This window comes from Puma concolor, chromosome F2 (genome assembly GCF_028749965.1).
Source record: "Puma concolor isolate L17-30 chromosome F2, mPumCon1.1.hap2, whole genome shotgun sequence".
NCBI lineage: Eukaryota > Metazoa > Chordata > Mammalia > Carnivora > Felidae > Puma > Puma concolor.
Genome location: NC_141684.1, coordinates 52,494,530 through 52,519,222, shown reverse-complemented (window position 1 = coordinate 52,519,222; position 24,693 = coordinate 52,494,530).

The window sequence follows — 24,693 nt, the reverse complement described above, 5'->3', positions numbered from 1 at the left end:
AAGTATTTCTGGGGTGTCTGTATGGCTCAGATGGTTAACCATCTGACTCTTGATTTGGCTCAGGTCATGATCTCACTGTTCACATTGGGCTCTGTCTCTCTCTCTCTGTCTCTCTCTCTCAAAATAAATAAATAAACTTTTAAAAAGTGAAAGCATTTCTTTTTTATTAGACTAATATCCATGCTCCCTAAGAAGAGAGTAGAATAAATATTCTAAAACAAGTTTTCACAGAGTGAGAGCGGGGAAGAACAGAGATAGAGGGAGACAGAATCTGAAGCAGGCTCCAGGCTCTGAGCTGTCAGCACAGAGCTGATGCAGGGCTGGAACTCATGAACCAGGAGATAATGACTTGAGCTGAAGTCAGATGCTTAATCGACTGAGCCATCCAAGCACTGCTCTTTTATTTGTAAACAATTCTAGTTGCATATTGTCATGTACATTCCAGATGTTTTCCCTATCTTTGGAGAAGATTGTTTTAGTGCCAAAAATCTTTAAGGTGCTTTTGAGAGGTGAATCCTGGTTTTCTCTTTGGGTTTCAAATGTTGTTTATGGAGGAATCTACTCTATTGATTTGGTTAAGATTAGGTGTCTGATTAGAAACTCTGAAATAAATTATTAACCTCAAAACAGGCCAATGTAGAGTTAGAAGTCCTTTATCTAATCATTTTGTCTGGTTTCAATTAAAGACTAAATATTTTGAGGCAGAACATCTCTTTTTTATAGAGGCTAAAAGAGTTGAATTAACAAATATGTCAAAAGAAAAATTTAGTAAAGTTGATACACCTCTGTTATTAAAGAAGGATCATTCTGGAGTTGATTGGACACCACAATATATCATTCTTGGGTCAGAGTAAATAGTATCTTACTACAAGGTCAATAGAATAATAGGAGATTTTTTAACTCTGTGTTGAGAGGGAGACCACTGGTCATTCATTTCCACTAATTGGTATTACCCAAAGGAAAAGTAAATTTTTTCCTATTGTTATGATAGGCGTCTACCTTCCCAAAGAGAATTCCCTGGGAAATAGGGAAACTATCTTACTTGCTGATTACCTTTCAAAGAGTTGGCTCCCAGGTCCCTGAAAAACATTCTTGAGTTGTAAAACTGGCAAGAGACTTTTTAAATGACTTAAATTTCAAAGATGAAGAAAAATATTCTACAAGCATTAGGTGAGAAAAAGAGAGTCAGGGGTTTATTGTCAGCAAGAAGACTATAAAGTTTAGTCAATCTGAGGAGAACTTTAAAGTCCTCTTGGTCATAAGGCAGATTGAAATCTGAGTGATCTTAATAATTAAGTGTCTGTTAATAGTGAAATGACAATGACTATTTTGATTCCAATATTGATTCTCTAAATAATTACTTTTGTATCCTGTTAAGCCTGCAACTCCTGTGTGCATTTTATTACCAATCTACACATCTATATTTGAACTGCCAACAATTTAGCCATTTTGAAAACAAAAAAAAACAGGTTTCCAATGTCGATCATTATTTTTCCCAAACTGAATGTGAGTTTAGTCATTGTTTTAAATTATTTTATTTTCTTATTTTAGGCAACAATTTAAAAAGTTTTTGATGCCTTACCATAAGCCACTGTATGTGATAGGGAATTAAGTGTATGGGAAATAAAATTTAGTGCCAAAAGGGAAACTGTGGGAAATTAAGTACTTAAAAAATGAAATAGAATTTTTAAGTTGTTGGATCTTTCTTCCAGTTTCATTGAATCATATCACTGTAATGGAACTTAAATGCTGTCTAGTCAGTTATGAGTGTAAGTAGGCAAAACGTAAAGCAGTGACTACAAAATGTCTACCGATGTAATGCTTAGAGAAGTCTCCAGTGCTGGGGATCCAGGGATCCGCAGTCAGTTGAGCGTCGAATTCTTGATTTTGGCTCAGGTCATGATCTCATGGGTTCATGGGTTTGAGACCTGCATCTGGCCGGCATCCGGCTCATCTCAGTGCAGAGCATGCTTGGGATTCTCTCTCTGGCCCTCCCCAGTGCATGCTCCCTCTCTCAAAGTAAAGTAAACTTTAAAAATGAATGAATGAATGAGCAAATAAATAATTAGTAAATAAACAAATAAATAAAATACACTTTGTCTTATATTAAACAAATGTCACTAGTGCTGATAACCCACCTTTCTGGTTTCTCTACTTCAAAATACAACATAGGTTTGAATTTCCCTGCACCTTTGCAATTAGGTAAGTCCATAGATCTTGCTTTGAAAAAATGAAATGCAAGAAATATAAGTGATACTTGTCACTTCAGGATGAAAGCATGTAAGAGATGATAATTTTCCATTGTTTTATTCCTTTGCTGAGGAAATCATTGTAGCATGTGCTGACAGAGAGGCTTTATGTGCTTACATTTTAAGTGGTAAAGGTAAGCAGACTTCCCTGCCAGTCAGCAGTTCCTGTGTAGTTATAAAGCTTGTTTTAAGCCACTGAGGTTCTGTGATTGTTAGTTATGGTATTATTACTTAACGTATCAGTTAATACCTTTGCTATATGACTATTTTATAGATTCGACTTAATTTTGTGTTTTTGAAAGTCAGACATAATGCCAAAATGTCTGTGTCCCGAATGGAATAATCCACCTGATATGTAAAATCAATTTTTCATAAGTATCCTGAGATACTTGTGCTGATTCCAAGTCATAAGGTCAGAAAGGATCTTTTTTTCTTGATCGGTTACACTTCTGAGTTTTTGGTGTTCATTCCTTCTAGAAGAATTTCATCTTCTAGAAACACTCAAGTTTCTTATGAAAGATTTTCTTATCTTCAAATCACAGAAATCAAGGGTTGTATCATCAGTCGTTTTTCTCTCAGGAGGCCATAGCTTTTCTTATTCACATCCTCTTTTTAATCTGTGTTCTGTGTTCCAATGGAAATTGGAGAATGACAGCTTCGATAAAATTACAAAAGACTTAGTTTCAATCTCTGAATACCATAATGGAGTATTCTTATTTCACGTTTATCGAGGTAAGAGAAACATTCACATGATCCTTCCCATAATAAAGAAAACCTTCTCAAAGGTGGATATTTTTTTTCTGATTTGCGTATGTTCAGCATCAATAAAAAAATAAATAAAACTGAACAACTGGAATATAGCACTGACATAGCTATAGGTATTATCAGAGGTATTTAGGAAGAAATTGCATTATACCATCCAGGATTATTCTAGAAAATAATCATCTTGGCAAAGTCATGAAGATAGAATTTGTACCAAAAAAAAAAAAAAAAAAAAATCCTGTCCCAAATCACCATATCAAGTGTTCTCATGACAGAAATCTCACTTCCTCCTACAGCCATTTTTTAATGTTATTTTTAGACAATATAGATTATTTAATGTATGCACTAATCAATAACAATAGATAAGGAACAATAGGAGCATGAAATGTTAACATTAGGTAAATATAGGCAAAGAAAATACAAAGCAAAAACATGAAAGAAAATAATACATAATGAATTCTGCTTTATGATTTGAACCCAGTATTAAGTTGTTCCATGTACCAATGTGATTTATAACATTTGATTTCTTTTCTATTAATCTTATTATCTGGCCATGTCGATGAGGATTTTAGAAAAATATGAGTCACAAGGTAAATCATGTGCTTATTACTGGAAAAAAAAAGTAAGAAAACAAGAGCTTGTAGATAATTACAAGAAGAGAGCAAATATATGAATCTAGAACATAAGGAGAAATAAGATTTTTAAGGAAACACAATAAAACATTAAAATATGATTCCCTTAACTGCTCAATTCCACAAAGTACTTGCAAGGACTGAGAAATTTCAAACCCTACTGCTTTGTACAGAAGTGATTCAGGCAAAATAAACACTAGAATAAAATGTTACATGTAAATATTATTAACCAATAATCAAAACATAAAGAACAATAAGAACAGGAATTCTTTTTTTTTTTTTTTTTTTTTAACTTTTGAGAAAGACATAGTGCGAGCAGGGGAGGGACAGAGAGAGAGGGAAAATCTCAAGAGACTCTCCACTATCAGCACAGAGCCCTAAGCAGTCTCAAGCTCATGAAACTGTGAGATCATGACCTGAACCAAAATCAAGAGTCTGATGCTTAACCGACTGAGCCACCCAGAAACCCCAGGAACAGGAATTCTTAACATTAACAAACTCTACACAACTGTGAATATAGAAAAGACCATAAGTGAGCATTTATATGGCCCTGAAAGGCTAGCTCTGCTTGGTGAACAAAAATAAAAACAAAAAAGGAAACAAACAAACAAACAAACAAAAACCTAAGTAAGGAAGAAAAATTGATTAAGTAAGCTATACTTTTGGTTACAGGTCATGGAATGATGTATCCCAACCAGACTGCTCCAGTATATGAGCATTTATCTCACAGTCAATGGTTCAAAAGAATTAAAATGAAAAGACTGAAGAAATCATCCTTCTAAATAATCTTACACAGTTTTTCATCAGCAGGTACTCAATAACATGCAAATCATTTTAGGAAAGCAGATTTTGAAACAGACCATGAAAGAATGATATTAGAGTCTTTTATCAGTTTCAGAGTTAAAAATAACATCATCCTGGAAATAAAAGGAGCACTGGAGAGACTATTTAAGATATGTAGCATATAAATTTATCTAAGGTAGAGCAAAACCAACTCAATTATTTACTCAAGAAAATTTTAAACACAGATGAAAAAGATGTTATTATAAAACCAGGGACAGGCTCAGAAGAGAGTTTGAAGGGGGGAAACATGGGCAAAAGGAAGTAGAAACACAAAGAAGAAACAGGTGAGAGAATAACATGTAACTAACGTTAGTGGTTTACCCCAGATCAAACAGTTGCAGCTATGTCATGGATTATTTGGTCTGTTTTCCAGCAAATTTCTCCAATGATGCTATTTAAGATTTTAGAAACAATTGAGTCACAAGAGAAAAAAATAGGGGAAAAGAAAAGTGTGTAGGGAATAGCAAATTTCTTTTTTGCTAATGTTGAGATCCAAGGAGGTAAGACTTCCACTGTAGGCAGAAGTTTCTTATTTATTTATGTATTTATGTATGTATGTATGTATGTATGTATGTATTTATTTTCAATTTTTTGTTTTTATTTTAAAGAGAGAGAGAGGTAGGGAGTGAGCAGGGGAGAGAGGCAGAGTGGGAGAGAGAATCTTAAGCAGGCTCCACACCCAGGGTTCTACCTCACTACCCTGAGATCCTGACCTGAGCCAAAATCAAGAGTTGGACTGATGCTCAACTGACTGAGCCACCCAGGCTCCCTGGGAGAAGTTTTAAAAAAGTGCAGAATGATAAAAATGACCACATGGAAGCTAAGTATTCAAGATCCAATAGGAACTACAGGAAGGAAATTACTAAAGAGGTGTCATAGAAACCTATACTTCAAGAGTTGGAATTGATTAAGTGGGGAAGGAGGATATTGAAATCACCTTCAAGTGAACAGAGGACATACAAAATCTAGAAAAAAGCTATAAAATATTTTAAAATATAAATAACTGCAATCTATCTCACATCAAGAGTCATTGCTTGTACAAAGAATGTGTATGGAGAGGAGGGGACTGAATAAAACAATGTTTTGATTGGAAATAACAGAACTTTTTAGGTCAATAAAAAAATTATAGAGGGTTCCTGGGGTGGCTCAGTTGGTTGAGCGTCCGACTTTTGGTTTTAGTTCAGGTCATGATCTCAGGGTTGGGAGGTGTAGTCCAGCATTGATCTCCATGCTTGGCATGGAGCCTGCTTAAGATTCTCTCTCCCTCTGCCTCTCCCTCCTCATGTGCTCTCTCTCTCTCTCTCTCTCTCTCACTAAAAAAAAAAAAAAAAAAAAAAAAAAAAACCAATTATAGGAGGGAAGATAGTAGGTGATCTATAGTTAAATAATAGTTTCTTACATATAAGCAAAAGGTAAGGGGGGAATATGAAGCACAATCTTAAGGATAATGTTCTTCTGTAAAAGTAGAAATATTGAAGAACCTACAATATTTTAAAAAGTCCAGAAGCCATGTCTCTAGAAGAGAATGAATTTTATAAAAGAAGAATGAAATAAATGAAAGTAGTAACATTGGAGACTCCTGGGTCTATTAGAATTATTTGTGCAGGAAAAAATGGTAATACATAAAAATATTTTATTATAAACATATGATAAAATATTTATTTGAGATGAAAATTCTTTTAAAGTTATAAAATCCTGTCCAAATACAAGAATTTATTTTTATTACTGTCACAAATGGATTCCTTTTAAATTACAGTTATAGCACTTCGGATGTCAAATATATTGGGGAATGAAATGAATAATAAAACCAAATGAAAAAGCCTAAGGAAAGATATAATATTCCAGACGAGTTTTGTAAGATATTAGTTGGCATGTAACATGTCAGAAATAATTGAAATACTAAACTACCCAAATGCATTGCAGAAAAAATAAAATGGAATCCTATGTATTTATTTCTGAAAATGTTTAAATGACATGTAGTAATTTTCATATTTGACAAGCCCCATGAACATGAAAATGAATTGAGAGTTTCAACTTGCATACATGCTTAGTCTCTTGACTCTATACTAATTTTGCCATTAATTTGAAAAAAAAAATTAATATCCCTCAACCCTAATATTGTTAAGGGTGTGTGTGTGTGTGTGTGTGTGTGTGTGTGTGTGTGTGTGTATGTGCGTGTTGGCTCATTTACATCTATATTTCATAAAAACTATCCTGCCTTAAACCATTATATTCACATTAAAAGCAAAATTCTAGTGCATTGACTTCATTGACTCCAGAAAGAATATTTAATAATATTGTCTTATGCCATATTTGCCCATTTTGGCCTTCCAAATTTAGATTTATGACAATTTATAAGTATAAGTTGTTTACCTAAGGCCTTGAAGCTATTTAATACAGAACAAGGAAGGACTTTTACCCATTGTTTTTTTCTTCAACCCTAAAATGCCATTCATTCATGGGCTTCAATGATATCCAGTTATAAATTTATTAACTTCTGTTAAGATAAAATATTCATAAATGAAATTGACATTGAGATACAGAAATATATCAACCAGACAAAATGACTTTGAGCAAACTGCGTATTATCCCAGTACAGAAAGGGAAGAAATTTAATTCAAAGGTTATCTATCTTTGATATACTTGCTGATAGATTAATTTACTTAATTCTTAATGATGCTATCATTTATTAAAATTAGGCTGTATTCCTTCAGCACTATGATAGCAGACTTGGGTGAGGTAAGTGGTGCTGTGAACGTATTACATATACCTCATTTGATTTTGACCTCAAAATAAAGCCCGGATAAAATTTTTGTCTCAATTTTAAAAATAAAGGAAGTGAAGGGGCACATACAGGGCTCAGTCAGTTGAGTTGGACTTTTGATTTGGCTCAGGTCATGATCTCATGGTTCATTTCGGTTGAGTTCATGGCACTGAGCCCTGCATGGGGTTCTGTGCTGACAGTGTAGACAGCCTACTTGGGATTCTCTCTCTCCCTCTCTCTCTCTCACTGATCCTCCCCTGCTTGTGCTTTCTGTTTCTCAAAATAAATAAATAAACATTTAAAAATAATAAGGGCACCTGGGTGGTTGAGTCGGTTAGGTGTCTGACCTCAGCTCAGGTCATGATCTCACAGTTTGTGAGTTCGAGCCCCATGTTGGGCTCTGTGCTGACGGCTTGGAGCCTGGAGCCTGCTTAGGATTCTGTGTCGCTTTCTCTCTCCGTCCCTCCCCCACTCATGCTCTCTCTCTGTCTCCTGTCTCTCTGTCTCTCTCTCTCTCAAAAATAAACATTAAAATTTTTTTTTTAAATAATAAAAAAAGGGAGTGAAATTAAATTATTTTAGTTTGGACCAGTAATCTAAATCTGGTTTTGTATATGGTTGAATGTTGAAGGTTGGTTAAGGAGAACTAAACAGACAATAAGAGAATCCCAGAGACGCATAAAGCTACTCTTACCTTTTGAAGCAAACTACACAGAGCCATCTTTACGAACTGAAGCATATTAAGATCATTAGTGCATCACAGTGAGTACAGGGTATCTTTGTTTATCCCTCCAGGTCCACTCTCTACCTTTCCCCTCCCTGCTTTGTGTCATGAGAGGTTGATCTATATATGGTTTACATTAGTGAACTTCTTTGCCCTCTGGCTCTTCATTGGGTTCAATGGAGAGTATTAGGAGGATGAAGGCGAATGGGGTCTGAAAATGTATTCCTCTGCTTCCTGCACGCAGGCAGGGTCACAGTAGTCTGGTTGAGGCCCCCAGTGAAAAGGCAGAGCTTCAGCCATGCAGTCCTCTCCACACAGCTATCTCTGATTTTGAATTCCAGCCACTGCTTTCTCTTCTTACCCTAGTAGGTCACTGCATCCTAACAGACTGTAAGCTGAGGGTAGGCGAGGCTGAAAAAAAGATCTGGAAACAGTGATCAAGACATAGATTTATTGGGGGAACTTACATACAGGGAGTCCAGGAGTAGCCAACTGCACAAAGCATTCCCCACTGGGATCTACATACAGCAGGCTCTTATAGCCTAGCGACTTTGCCTATCAGCTATTTGTAGCCCTGCCCCTCCTTGTACAGTAAGTGGTCCAAGGAGATCAAGGCCTGCACCTAGAGACTTTTCCTTATAAAGGAGATGCTCCAGGTTGGCCACCCCTGGAGCCCCTGACCTTGGACATTGAACATGTATCTCTACACGTTCTGTTTGATGAGAATATACAGGGAGGACGTGATCTCTACATTTTAAAGATAGTGATTAACAGGGGCATTCAGGGTGTGTTTGCACAAACTAACTATCCAACACATACCATACACCTGGCTTGAAGCCCAGTGGGTTAATGACTTCCTGTTTCTACTGCTTTACCTCATAGATTCCCTCTACCTTGGGGCAAATTGTGTGAATAGTTACTTTATTAAGCTTTCCCTAAAATAACCATTTTTATCCATACATCAGCCAGGATCCTGAGTGATATGTAGTAGGAGAAAAACAACAGCAACAACAGCAACAACAACAACAAACAAAAACAAAAACAAAACCCTTCTAGACTCTTTAGGAGTCTATAAGTTCCTTAAGAACAGAAAGTATGCTTCTTTTTTTTTTTTCTCTTTGAGTTCTAGCCTTTGTCTATTACACAACAAGAAATCAATACATTTTCTTGCTGTTCAAAGTCACACCTCCAATTGGGATCTGCTTTTAGTTTCAGTGGGATGCTTAGAAATTCAAAGGATAGAGAGTAAACTGTTAAAACAAGTCCGTTAAGATCATGATATAGTTATAATCATTATATGAATATACAAAGTGGACATTAAATAAATATACATGTCAATATTCCAAATAACACACTGAAGACTCTTATCAATATTATAGTTGAATCATAGCATAAATATCATCTGCTTATTAGCTAGATACATTGCAAGGTTAATATCTGTTTTTATATAGGTATCATGCAGCTTTTACAAGCAGGTCCTTCATTTCTTTTAATGTCTCCACACCTTCTAGAATAAGGTGCACCATAAAATTAGATCATTTATCCAAACAATATTTTATTCTATTAATATTCTAGAGTAGCAATGGAAACATGTAATAATTTTCATGGGCATTTGGGAAGGAAACATTAATGAAATTGGTGTGTATTAGATTAGGTAGGTATAAAGTACAAGCTTTCACATTTTCTAAGACCACTGTATTAATTAACAATAGTTTTAAAAAGCATCTTAATATTTCCATATTCTTAAAATAAGTTCAAATTTTCATTTCAGTACACACTAAATTACCATTTTCCTCATTTCTGTTAATTTTTCCCTTTTATGTTTTGAAAAATTGGTTAATGCAATTTTCCAAGATCAAGCCTCTTTTCCTTTTACTGAGACATACTCAAAGAGAAATACTTTTAAAAACTCACAAATGAATATTTTTAACCTTTCATGATGGGAATGTTTATCATGAATTTGACATGAGCTTTTAGAAACTTTGGGAAATTGAAAACCTTTTATTATCTAGTCCTCTCACAAATGTGTATCAATAATAGAATACCATTTCCAGGTAAAGCTGAGAAAAATGAAAAAATATAGTAACCTAATTTCACTGACAAATAGTCACATCTTTGTTAGTTTATTTTTCTTTAAATTTAATTCTAAAATAAATAATTCAAGTAAAAAAATGTATTTATAGTCATCCAAATCCAGCAATCCACAGGCTATGATAATGTGGAAAAAAATCTCATTACAGACACCTAAACATGTTGAATAAAATAGAACAAAAACTATTTTAAATGCATAGCTTAACTCAGAAAATATGAGATAAAGCTTCATGTCTCAGAAAGAAGAAAGATCTGACAACTAGACAAGAGGGCACTTTGAACCTGTGGCTGTATCGGACATGTGTTTGGGGAGGAGGAAAAGCTTTATACCTATTGCACAAGATACATATTTTCATAGTCATGCATGTATAAATGAATGGTTTTTATTATTTTAATTTTGAGATAATTGTGAATTCACATGCATTATAGTACAATGTCATAACCAGGATAGTGCACTTATATAGTCAAGACACAGAATATATCCATTACCGTAAGGTTCCCTCATGTTGCTCTTTTTAAAAAATGTTTTAAAAAGTGTTTATTTATTTTTGAGAAAAAGAGGGAGACAGAGTGTCCGTGGGAAAGGGGCAGAGAGAGAGGGAGACACAGAATTTGAAGCAGGCTCCAAGCCCTGAGCTGTTAGCACAGAGCTCTACGCAGGGCTTCAACTCACGAACAGTGAGATCATGACCTGAGCAAAAGTCAGACGCTTAACCGACTGAGCCACCCAGGTGCCCCTCTGATGTTGCTCTTTAATTCATAGAGTCTCTTCCATCTTGCTACCACTCATTCTTTAAAATGTGGTTACCACTAAGCTGTAATCTATTTCCATAATTTTGTCATTTCAAGAATCTTACACAAATGGAATCATGTAGCATGTAACCCTTTGGGATTGTTTTGTTTTCTTTTGTTTTGGTTTTTACTTAATTCTTTGGAGACTTCCAGGTTACTTCATGTATCAATAGTTCATTCATTTTTATTGTTGAATAGTATTCTATGGCATAATGTATCCTAGCTTGTTAAAACGTTATCCTGTTAAAGGACAGCTGCATTGTTTCCAGTTTTTTGTTGTTATGAATAAAGTGGCTATAAACATTCATGTACAGATATTTGGGTAAGCTTAAGTCTTTAATTGCCTGGGGAAAAGTGCCTAATAATGCAATAGTTGGATTGTATGATGGTTGTGTGTATAGTTTCATAAGAGTTACTAGAGTTAACAATAAGGTATTGTGTACTTAAAAGACTTGTTAAAAGAGGGTAGATATCATGTTAAATGTTCTTACCACAAGAAAGAAAATACCCCCAAAACAAACTAACAACAACAACAACAAAACTGGTACAAGAAAATTTTTGATGTGATGAATATGTTTATTACCTTGATTTTGATGATGGAAACAAGAGTGCATACATATGCTTAAACTCGATGAGCTGTTTACATTAATAATGTGCAGAGGTTTTTTTTTAATATAGTTCATATAAAATGTTACATTATTTCAGGTGTACACTTAGTGATTTGACAAGCTTATACATTGTGCTATGTTCACCATGAGTATAGGTACCATCTGCCCCATTACATCACTATTACAGTGTTATTGACTGTATTCCTTAGCTTTGCCTTTTATTCCCATGACTTATTCATTCCATAACTGAGAACCTATATCTCCCCCTTCCTTCAGCCATTTGCTCATCTTTTACTCCCCTCCTCTTTGACAACCATCAGTTTGTTCTTTATATTTGTAGGTATGATTTTGCTTTTTGTTTATTTCTTTTTTTTTAAGATTCTATTAATGAGTGGAATCATATGGCATTTATCTTTCTCAGTGATATTTGTCTTTCTCAGTCTGACTACAAAGCTGTAGTAATCAAAACAGTATGGTACTGGCACAAAAAATAACACAAATCAATGGAATAGAATAGAGATCCCAGAAATAAACCCGAGATCATATGGTCAATCTATAACACAGGAGGCAAGAATATATAATGGGAAAAATATAATCTTTTCAATACATCATGCAGGGGAAACTGAACAACTAAATATAAAAGAATGAAACTTGACTACTTTCTAACACCATACACAAAAATAAACTCAAAGTAGATTAAAAACTTGAATATAAGACCTGAAACCATGAAACTATTAGAAGAAAACAGGTGGTAAACTCTTTGATATAGCTCTTGGATATGCCTTTTTGAATCTAACACCAAAAGCAAAGGCAAAAATATAAACAAACAAACAAACAAGTGAGACTACATCAAACTAAAACGCTTCTGCAAAACAAAGGAAACATCAACAAGATAAAATGGCAGCCTAGAGAATGGGGCAAGATATTTGCAAATGGTATATCTGATACAGGGTTAATATCCAAAAGATATAAAGAACTTACAGTATTCAACACCAAACAAATAATTCAGTTGAAAAATGGGCAGAAAATGTGAACAGACATCTTTCCAAAAAGACATTCAGATAGTCAACAGGTACCTAAAAATATTCTCTACATTATTAACCATCAAGTAAATGCAAATCAAAACTACAATGAAATGTTACTTTACACCTGTTAGAATGGCTAAAATCAAAAAGACAAAAAGTAACAAGTGTTGGAGAGGATGTGGAGATAAAGACACCCTCATGCACTGTTGGTAGCTATGTCAATTGGCATAGCTTTTGTGGAAAACAGTATGGAGTTTCCTCATACAATTAAAAATAGAAATACCATTTAATCCAATAGTTCCACTATTGGGTATTTATGCAGAGAAAACAAAAACACTAACTCAAAAAGACATATGCACCCCTTGTTTATAGCAGCATTTTTTACAATAGGGAATACATGGAAGCAACCTAAGTATCCATCAAAAGATATATGGCCAAGGAAGATTTGGCATATGAATACAGTGGAATATTATACTGCCACTAAAAAGGGTGAGGTCAAGCCATTTGAGACAACATGAATGGATCTACAAGGCATTATGCTAAGTGAAATATGTCAGATGGGCAGTTTTTTATAAAGAAATTATACCTTAATAAAGCTGGGATAAAAAGAAAGAAAGAAATTGCTAGACTGCTTTTCCAGAGTGGATGTACAATGTTATAAACACATAATAGAAATGCATTAGTAATGTAGTTTCTTTGTATCTTTGCCATCATTTGCTATTATCACTATTTTTTTTTTATATATTAGCCATCTTGATAGGTGCCTGGTGATAGTTCATTGTGGATTTAATTTGCATGTTGAACCTCTTTCCAAGTGCTTTATTTTCCATCTATATGTCCTCTTCAGTGAAATGTCTTTTCATGCCTTTTGTCCATTTTAAAGGAAATTGTTTCCTTTTTTGGGTGGAGGATATAGTTGACACACAATATTACATTAGTTTCAGGTATACAGCATATGGATTAAACTTTTTTATATGTTATGTTGTGCTCACCACAAGTGTAGCTACCATCTGTTGAGTTTGTAGAGTTCTTATATGTTCTCAGTGTTAATCCTTTGTCAGATATGTGTTTTGCAAATATCTCCTTTTGCTGTTTAATTTCTATTTGCATCTTCTTAATGGGGTCTTTCAAAGAGCAAAAGTTTTTACTACTATGAAATTCAACTTACTAATTTTTTTTTCTTGTGCTTTTGGTGTCAAACATAAGAATTGTTCACCTGGCCCTGGATTCCATAGATTCTCTCTCTCTCTCTCTCTCTCTCTCTCTGTCTCTCTCTCTCGTTGTTTCCTAAAAAAAAATATGGATCTATGTTTTATATATAAGTCCATGATCTACTTTGAGTTATAGCATTTTTAGTGGTTGTTCTAGATATCTAGTAGCCTGGGAGGGATGGAAGTCAAGATTTCCTGTTCTGTCTCTAGTCACACCTGAGGGAATGGGCTCCTTGTCACTGCTGGGTCGAAGTGACATTTTTGGCTTCCTACACGTTCTTCACTGATTCAAACACATATACATGCAAATTCTGTGTGTTTGTGTGTGTGTGTGTGTGTGTGTGTGTGTGTGTGTGTGTACCTATAATAACTAAAAACACAAGTAAACTGGAACTCCAATAGATAATATTTTATTTTTAAAGTGTTCCATGTTTTAAAGAGCTACATAAATTATCTAGAAATAAAGATCACCTCACTGAAATTTGAAATACCACCAGGGATACTGTAAACTGCATTTTAGAGTAAACTAATGAGAGACTATATATTTTAAATGATAAAACTGAGGAAAATATTCAGAACTGAATACGGGAAAATAAGGAGATAGGAAATAATTTTTCTTAAAAAAGATTAAGAGATATGATAAAATGAAATTAAAAAATTAATCATGACTAATATAATTCCAAAAGATGGACAAGAATAGAAAAATTAGAATTGAACAACATTCAAAAGATAAGGACAATATATTTGGTGTTGACAAAAGGCATGAATGAGATACGTAAAGCACAAATCTTGAGGAATACAAATAAGAAATCACACTGGGAAGCATTCCAATGAAATTGGAGAAAGTGAACCAGGAAACAGAGCAAGCAAGTACCTGAGCCAGATTTGTTGTTGCCTTGGTGCATATGTGCACAGATGCCATCCAGGTCTGGTAAATGGGGTTCATGTCCATGTGTGTTGCCCTTCATGAGTTGGATTTTATGGAGAAGTCTTCTTTCTGTCTCACAGACGTTAATCTGCGTTTTACCAGAGTGAACAAAAAGATACTTCTAAAGAAACAGCAATAGACTTGTTAATACCAATATAAGTGAGAGATTCTACTATCTTTAAAAATGTTATTAAGGGGCGCCTGGGTGGCGCAGTCGGTTAAGCGTCCAACTTCAGCCAGGTCACGATCTCGCGGTCCGTGAGTTCGAGCCCCGCGTCGGGCTCTGGGCTGATGGCTCGGAGCCTGGAGCCTGTTTCCGATTCTGTGTCTCCCTCTCTCTCTGCCCCTTCCCCGTTCATGCTCTGTCTCTCTCTGTCCCAAAAATAAATAAAAAACGTTGAAAAAAAATTAAAAAAAAATGTTATTGGAAAACATGTAAATGATATTTAAAACGTGGGAAACAAACAAAAACATCTTTTTAAAGAAAGACTGAGAATTTACTACCCATAGATTCTTGTTGGTGTGGTGTGGAAGAGAAAACAATTACAAAAAAAAAAAAGTCCTCCCATATCTATAGGATCTATTTCAAGCAAAAGGAAACTAAAGCTCAAGGAAAAAAAAGGAATGTAAGGAACTATGATAGCAAAGTTGGTAATATGTATCTCTAAACTAGCGTGAGTTATACAAAGTAATATTGAAAACAATGGCTAAAGACTGTTCGGGTAAGCCATTCTTAAATCACAGTGGATTTTTATGTCACTGGTATGTTTCTCACTCACTACCACCATCTGAGCATCAGGGTCATTGTCCAAGCTGTTGCCCTCTACGTGTTGCCTCTGTATTCCAGTCTGCTTAATCATGTGGCACCTGCATATTAACATGTACTTCCACAGTCACTAGGGCAGGAGAACAACACTTAGTTAGTAGAGAACTTTAAATACTTACACTATGAAGTGAGATGCTTTATGTCTGCTTATATTTCATTGTCCTGAAAAACACATACAACCACACCACAGTTTTGAGGAGCAGAGAATTCCGGACCTCCAAAGACACAGAAGAAAAGGAGAATCAAGTATGCATGAGCATTAGACTTCTTTTCCATAGAAATCATTCTTTTCTACTGTATTTGAATTATGGAAAGTTAATCACACTGTGTCTAAGTGGATTTTTGTAAAACAACAATCCCTCCTGGAACAGGTTGAGTCCTTTTATTTATTTTTTTATTTTTAAAGATTATTTATTTTGAGAGAAAGAGAGAGTGAGAGAGTGAGAGAGTGGGCCTGAGCACAAGCAGAGGAGGGACAGAGAGAGAGAGAGAGAGAGAGAGAGAGAGAGAGAGAGAATCCCAAACAGGCTCCACAGATCAGCAAGTGGAACCTGACATGGGGTTCAACCCTACATCCATGAGACCATGAGCTCAATGGAAACAAAGAATTGGACACTCAACAACTGAACCACCCAGGTGCCCCTAGTCTTTTTAAATTTCATACTAAGGTTTTGCTTCAGTTCACAAAAATGTTCCTTAATAATTACTTTATTCACTATTTTTAATTTTTTTTAATGTTTATATATTTTTGAGATAGAGAGAGAGAAAGAGAGTGAGCACGAGTGGGGGAGGGGCAGAGAGAGGGAGATAGAGTATCCAAAGCAGGCTCTGTGATGAGAGCAGAGCCCAACTTGGGGCTCACATTCATGAACTGTGAGATCATGACCTGAGCTGAAATCAAGAGTCAGCCGCTTAAACAACTGAGCCACCCAGACAGACCTAGTTTATTCACTATTTATATTACATCTGTCATTTTATTATTTTAGGGGCATTATTATTTTAACATTAGGTCCATTAGACCTGTCCTCAATACCCTTATCTTTGCTTGCATAATTCTCTCAATAATTTTGTACTATGGGTGATATTTCTATTTAATTTTCTAAGCCACAGATTATGGAGGATGAAAGTGATTAGCAGCAGTATCTAGTTTGCCAGATTGAAAACCTTGTTCCCTGGAACTCTGCCTCTAGAAAATTTCACATGAGAGAGAAATGCTCTGCTGAAGCTACTCTTTTTGGGGATTTGTGTTAAGGGCAGTTGAATCATTACTGTTTTAGCCTCCATAATTCTCTCAGTGACTGATAGATTTCACCACTTCATGTACAGCCAAACAGCCAGTGGATGATGGGGTAGAAAGTGCTCCCCATTTTATGACCTTCCACAAAACAATCCCACCTCTATTTCTGTATCTCTGTATGCCTACACCCATTATTTTTAGCCACTATAAATGTATCCACCTACATACTGCAGCTTTTTATTCTGTTGTAAGGGGGGAGAAAGGAGTGAATATTAGGAATATCTAGCAAAATTTCTGCCATAATAGATTTGAAAATTAAATCCTAGATGGACTATCTTATTTGTTCAATAATCTATTAAATAAAATTATATTTTTTAACAAAAATTTCAGTATTGCTGAAACATGAAATTTACTTTAAAAATACATAGGGGCACCTGGATGGATTAGTCGGTTAAGTGTTTGACTCTTGATTTCAGCTCAGGTCTTGGTCTCAAGGTTTGTGAGATTAAGCCCTGAGTCAGGATATACACTGGCAGTGTGGAGCCTACTTGGGATTCTCTCTCTCCCTCTCTCTCTCTCTCTCTTTCTCTTTCTCTCTGCCCTTCTCCTGCTCTTGTATGTGTGCTCTCAATCTCTCACTCTCTTTAAAAATAAATAAATTTTTAAAAAAATGTGTAAAATGTATGCTAAATTAGTAATATGAATTATTAATTACATTAATATGTAATATGCACTATGTTACCTGTTACCCAGAACCAAAATGAATTGAATGAGTTACCAGGAATAGTAAGTGTTCTCCTTTGCAAAACATATTAAAGAAATAATTAATTCCAGAAACATACTTTTGGCCCTATTGATGTCTATGCATTTGCTATTTTATCAAATTTCATCCACCAAAAGAATAGCCATACATCTAATACAAAACTATTTTTGTTGGCTTTGAGTTTTTCTTCCTATAAAAATACTGGCACCTTTATGTGAATGTCCTATAGTTATGTATGTTTGTGAGACAGATTACTTTAAGAATGCAAATCGAGGGGCGCCTGGGTGGCGCAGTCGGTTAAGCGTCCGACTTCAGCCAGGTCACGATCTCACGGTCCCTGAGTTCGAGCCCCGCATCAGGCTCTGGGCTGATGGCTCAGAGCCTGGAGCCTGTTTCTGATTCTGTGTCTCCCTCTCTCTCTGCTCCTCCCCCGTTCATGCTCTGTCTCTCTCTGTCCCAAAAATAAATAAACGTTGAAAAAAAAAAATGAATGCAAATCGAAAAGAAATGAAATTCCATGTGCTTTTATAATCTATAAATAGGAAGAACATACTGTAATTAGAGGCAGAATGAATTTTGGAGTCAGCCAGACCTAAGTTTGAAATAAAGTTTAAATGTACTATCTGTGTGTACACGACCGCCTTAAGCCTTAACTTCATCTGTAAAGTGGGGCTAATAGAACTTACCTCACTGATTGTTACAGTAATTAAGTTAGATAATTTATGTAAGGCACCTCACACAATGATTAGACTGTCACCTCCTCCCAATTTATATGGCAAAACAGATCAAAGTGAGGAATATTTACTTTGGTATTCTTGATGTTTATTTAAGCATCAAGTATGAGCAGGATCATTATTGATGACTTCTTTCTGAAGAAATGGTTAAGAAAATAGGGAACTCAGCTTTATGGTAAAACATTCATACATTCACAAGTATTACTGGCATCTAACAATCTGTCTCACATAAAAAACAGCACATGACTACTTTACATATACACATCAACACCCGCGTATATATTTATATGCATTAATCTAATTAAGGATCTCCATCAATCTAATCCCTTGAAAGTTGGAGGAAGAGATATTAAAATTTCAATGATTCTTACCACTGGTTTCAATTACAAGAGGCTGCGGAAAACGTACCTGAAAGGATGCTTAGTGCTCACCCTGGGTTGGAAAACTTGCCTCTTCTCACCAGTCAGGCTGGAAAATTTCATGTTTCACAGGGCATTATCTGGAGCTTGCAGAATGGAAATAATGAGCCCTAGGTGATTACTACTCTAGTCCTGCCTCTACCAACTCCACCCCCCCACCCAACAAATGTTTCTGAATAACTTAAAAACATTCCAATACAAACTCAAGTATGGAGAATTTAAAAAAGGATACAAAAAAGGATAGAATTCACAGATTCTGCAATCCAGTGAAAAAAAGCAAAGACAAGGGAAAATAAAACCCATGAGGAACAAATTTAATCAATCTGGTATCAACCCAGATTGACACAGAATTTAGACTTAACAGAAGAGCATTTGAATAATTATTATCACTGTATTCTGTGTGTTCATAAATTTTAGCAGAGGCATGGAGGAGAGCCAAAAGTCCAAATCAGATTTTACAGAAAAAAACTACATACACTGGATTGGATTAACAGTCGATTAGACATTTTCAGGCTTAATAACCTTGAACACACTTCTAATTAAATTACAGGTCAAAAAATAAATCGCAACAGTATTTTAAACTGAAGGAAATTTGTCAAATGTAAAAGAAATATTGAGAGGAAACAAGAATAGATTCATTTAAGTGAATCTATTAACAAAGAAAAAAGGCCTCAAATCAATAACCAAACATCCTCCTTAAGAACTGCGAAGAGAAGAGCAAAGTAAAACCAAAGCAAGCAGACAGAAGAAAATAATAAGGATTTTTTTTAAAAAGGAATAAAAACCAGAAAATAATAGACAAACAACAATGAAACTGGACTTTTATTCTTAGAAATAATCCACAAAATTAATAATCTGTTACCTAGAATGATTAAGAAAAAAAAGGAACGGCATTTAAAAAACGAGGAAGGAGAGAACATCACTAGCTAATTTATAGTAATTAAAATATTTATAAGGGAAAATTATGAGCAAATTTATACCAAGTAGATGACTTAACCAAAGTAGAAAAATTCCTAGAAAGATACAAATTATTAAAACTAATTAAAAATGAATAGAAAATCTCAATCGGTTTTTAAAAAGTAATGGCATTGAATTAGTAATTTAAAATATTTCAACAAATAAAAGCCTGGACCCAGGTGTCTTCATTGTGAATTTAATAAGGAAGTGATACAGATTGTACACAAATTTGTTCAGAAAATATTGAAGCAGTAAATACTTTTATCTGTCTTAGTTCAGGCTGCCATCACAGAATACCATAGACTGGATGGCTTAAGCAACAAACCATAATATAACCCTTATATTGGGTATTAGAATTTCTATATGTGATTTTTGGGAGGACACAAACATTCAGTCTATGACAACATCTTATTCTGAGTCTAGTATTACTGTCATACCAAAACTAGAAAAAAGCATCTCAGGAACAGAAAACTGCAAGTGCATATCACCCCTGAATATACATGTAAAAATCCTTAACAAAATATTAGCACACTGAAACTAGGAACTTATAAAACTATTATATATTTCTTACAGAAGCATTTCCTATTATATAGGTATATATCAAGCCCCTATCCAGAGCTGGGCTTCTCCTCCTCTACTTCCCCTTGATGGTGGACTTGACTTTTTTACACTTTCAAAAACTAGCGTAGGGAAAGGGAAAAATAATAACTTTACAGTGGAGAAACTTAGGAAACTGTGTTAAACAAGTGATGGTGGTTAACACCATCAATGATGTTATGTGTGTATACGTATCATGTATCCTCTTATATGATGCAACAAGAAGGGCAATTGACATTACATAAGAATACAGGTAATAATCAGCTTTTGGAGCACTTTACCTGGCTAATCACTTTGCTCTATTAGTCATTACAAGCTACTTTTTGCCTCCTTAGCAACTTCAGAAATGTCAATAACCTAACACAAATATATTAATTTATATTCAATAAAATTTTACTGTAATTACAAAAATTTTTCCATAGCCAACTGTTCTGTGTAAGAACTCAGGCTCCATTGATCTTGTGGTACTATCGTCCATCATGACTCTTTTCTGATTTTTGCAGACGTGAAAGGAATAATAAGTCTTAAACCAGCAATTACACGTTTTGTAAAAAAACATCACCTCTGCTCACAACCCCTTAGCCCCATATATCTGCAATGGGGAGAGTAAATGTTTGCTGCCAAGGATATTCTGGTTCTTAGGTAGAAGTATTTAGCTTTTGGAAATCCCTCTGGGATTGTGTATCAAACTTTCTTTCTTCCCTGCCTGCTTGCTTGCTTGTTTGCTTGCTTTTTTGTTGTTGTTATCTTTTTCTTTTCTTTCCCCTTCCTCCTTCCCTCCCTCCTTCCTTCCTCCCTCCCTACTTCCCTTCCTTCCTTCCTTCCTTCCTTCCTTCCTTCCTTCCTTCCTTCCTTCCTTCCTTCCTTCCTTCCTTCCTTCTTTTCCTCTTTCTTTCTTTCTCTCTGGCCCAGGCTTCACATACCATTTTCTTTTAGATTTGAATTTCCATCTTTTTTTTACACTCATTAAAATTTTTTTTCAATGTTTATTTATTTTTGAGAGAGAGATGCAGACTGTGAGCAGGGGAGGGGTAGAGAGAGGGAGACACAGAATCCGAAGCAGGCTCCAGGCTCTGAGCTGTCAGCAATGAGTCCGACGTGGGGCTCAAACTCACGAACCACAAGATCATGACCTGAGCCAAAGTTGGACACTTAACCAACTGAGCCCACCAGGCACCCGACAGTCATTATTAAATAACCATTGAAACAATATATTGTACATACACAATAACAATTTGGGAAATATAAAGGGATAAATATTTAATATAGTTTTGAAAGTATGAAGACCTAGGAATAAAATTGAATGAGAGCTGTGAAGCAGTTTAGGGGAGGGAACACTTTTAAGTTCTACTCTGAGAAATTAAATAAAACACTAATAAATGTAAAAACATGTTCACTTATTCAATATGTAGGAAAGATATTATGAAATAGTAATTTATCCTTATATTGATCTATATATTGGGTGAAAGACCTCTGGCTTTCCTAACAAAATGATGATTTATCATATATGGATGGCTCTTTTCCTCAACTCCAAGTCAAAGGTAATAATAGAAGCAAGAGGATGATTGGAGCCAAGATTGATGAAGCTGAGAAACTTACTTTAAAACTGTGAACGATCCTGAAGAGATGGAAGCAATTGGTTCTCCTTGTGGTAGAGAAGGAAATAGCACCCCGGATCGGAACCGGGAAGGGCACTCAGGCAAGAAGCAGCTTTGTTTTGCCTCTGTGTAAAGAAGTCTGGAAGAGTTGTGGCAGAGAAGAAATTGGGTTTCTTTTTTATTGGTTAGTGTCTGTCCTGTTTACTATTACTAAAAACCATGTGTGTATTACTTTTCCAATTGTATATGAAATTTGGGTAAAATTGTCAAAACATATGATTCTAATCATTTTGCTCAAGTCCAAATCTTTCTTATATTTATAGATTCAGGTTACTTCTGATATTTTATTCCCTGCTAGGTGTCCTTTCTCCAACTTCTGAAAATTTCATTTAAAATTAGAAGTTTCTCAGTATGAGTGTATTTGCTTGCTTTGAGAAGATGCATTTTCTTCCTTACTGGGATTATTTGAATATCAGATTTTCTTTTAAAATGTTTGCATCTATCTTGAACCACATTTCCTTAAGTGGTCAAAATTATTGAAAATAATAATCAGAATCCCTATCTTATTTTTCATAGTCCTTAGGAGCCTATCAATTTTGTCCTTTAAATAGACAATAAACTGGACTAGAACTTTTTGTGATGTCTAGAAATGATTATGAAGTCCTTTAATGAATGTAGAACACAATCTGATTTCTGGCTTTAATTTTAAATATTTTCATGAAAAAACAAATCCTTTTTCCACTAAGAAACACAGTACTGTATTGAGAAAAGAGCCTTAGGGACATCAATAATTAACTTGTAAGGAAAATGGCATAGTCTATGACAAGTGGATGAACAGAACCGCAAGCCACATTGTAGCCTTGAGATACCACATTGTATTGGTCTGAGGCTATTTCGCTTACTCTCCAAGTTTTTGCAGAGCCTGTATTATTTCAGAATTTCCAAGTGTGTTATCTTTCAAGTTCTACAACAAGTCTTTGTTAGCACAGTGACACAGTCCATTCTTACTGCCAGGATTGCATTATTAAAAATTCATAATTACAAAAATTCAAAATTACAGCTGTCTGAAACTTTACCAAATGAAAGGAAAATGGAAGATACAGCTTCATACATTACACTAGTATTCTATGCAGTCAGCTATAAAAAATAAAGCCAAAGCCTTTTTTTATAATCAGCTCTTTGTTCTCCCATATAGTTAGCTCTATTCTTAATACTTTCTAGTATTAAATGAATCAAAAATTCATTAGTGTTTATCAACTCATTTTTTCCCCCAATAAAATTACACATGCCGTAAATTCAGTTAAAACACACTCAGGCACCTGGGTGGCTCAGTCAGTTATGCATCTGACTCTTGATTTTGGCTCAGCTCTTGATCTCATGGTTCATGAGTTTGAGCCCTGCTTCAGGCTTGGAATTCTCTCTCTCCCTCTCTCTCTCTCTGCCTCTTCCCTGCTCATTTGCATGTGCTCTCTCTCTCTCTCTCTCTCTCTTAAAATAAATAAACTTAAAAAAAGCAGCACACACTCAAGTTGAATAATTATAAGTCCAATATTAGCTACCTTATTCCAATTAAAACATATACTGGCTTATTACTTAGCATAATCACTACTATAATCACAAATATAAATATAAGATCCTTTATATATATAAATATATCCCCACATATTTGTAAAGTAATGTTGTGTTATATTTTCCTTTATGTATATTAAGGTAAATTGTAAGTTAGAGAGCAAATTTAAAAAGAGAGCTCTATTCATCCACACACACACACAAAATGAATTATAGAGGGAAAGAGAACTGGATTTAGAGAAAAAGAAAAATAAATTCACATTTGGATTCATGATATATTTTATGTTCTTTTTTTTAAAGACCTTTTTTTATTACAACAGTTTTAGGTTTATGACAAAATTGAGAGGAAGGTACAGAGATTTCCAGTATACTGTCTGCCCCCAAACATGCACAGCTTCCCTATTATCAATGTTATTCACCAGAATGATATATATATATATATATATATATATGTATATATATGTATATATATACACACATATATATATGTGTGTATATATATATACATATATATATATGTTTTTTTGTTTTTTTGTTTTTTTGTTTTTTGTTTTTTTTTTTACCAAAGATGAACCTATATTAACATATTGTAGTCAATCAGAGTCCATAGTTTACATTCTGACTCATTCTTGGTGTTATACATTCTGCACGTTTGGAAAAATGTAAAATGACATGTATCCATCATTATGGTATCATACAGAGTATTTTCACTGCCCTAAAAATCCTCTGTGCTCTATTTATCCCCCACCTTCCCAGCCCCTGACAACCACTGATCGTTTCACTCTCTCCATAGTTTTGCTTTTTCCAGAATGTCATGTAGTTGGAATCATGCAGTTAAGTAGCCTTTCAGATTGGCTTCTTTTCATTTTGTAATATGCATTTAAGATTCCTTCACGTCTTCCATGACTTGGTAGTTCATCTGTTTTTCACACCGAATAATATTTCACTCTCTGAATGTGCCATAGTTTATTAACCAGTTAAGTAATTAAGGACATCTTGTATGTTCCAAGTTTGGTAATTATGAATAAAGCTGCTATAAATATTCTTGTACAGGTTTTTGTGTGCACCTCGGTTCTTAGCTCCTTTGGGTAAATATCAAGGAGAGCAATTGCTCGATGGTATGATAAGAGTATGTAACTTTTGTAAGAGACTACCAATCTGCCTTCCAAAATGGCCATAGCATTTTCCATTTATACTAGCAATTCTTCCATATCGATTGCTTCACATCCTTACCAACATTTGGTGTTGTCAGTGTTCTAGATATTGACCATTCTAATAGGTATTTGAGTATAGCTGGCACATGTTACATGAGTTTCAGATATACAACACAGCAATTCAACAACTCTGTATTACACTTTGCTCAC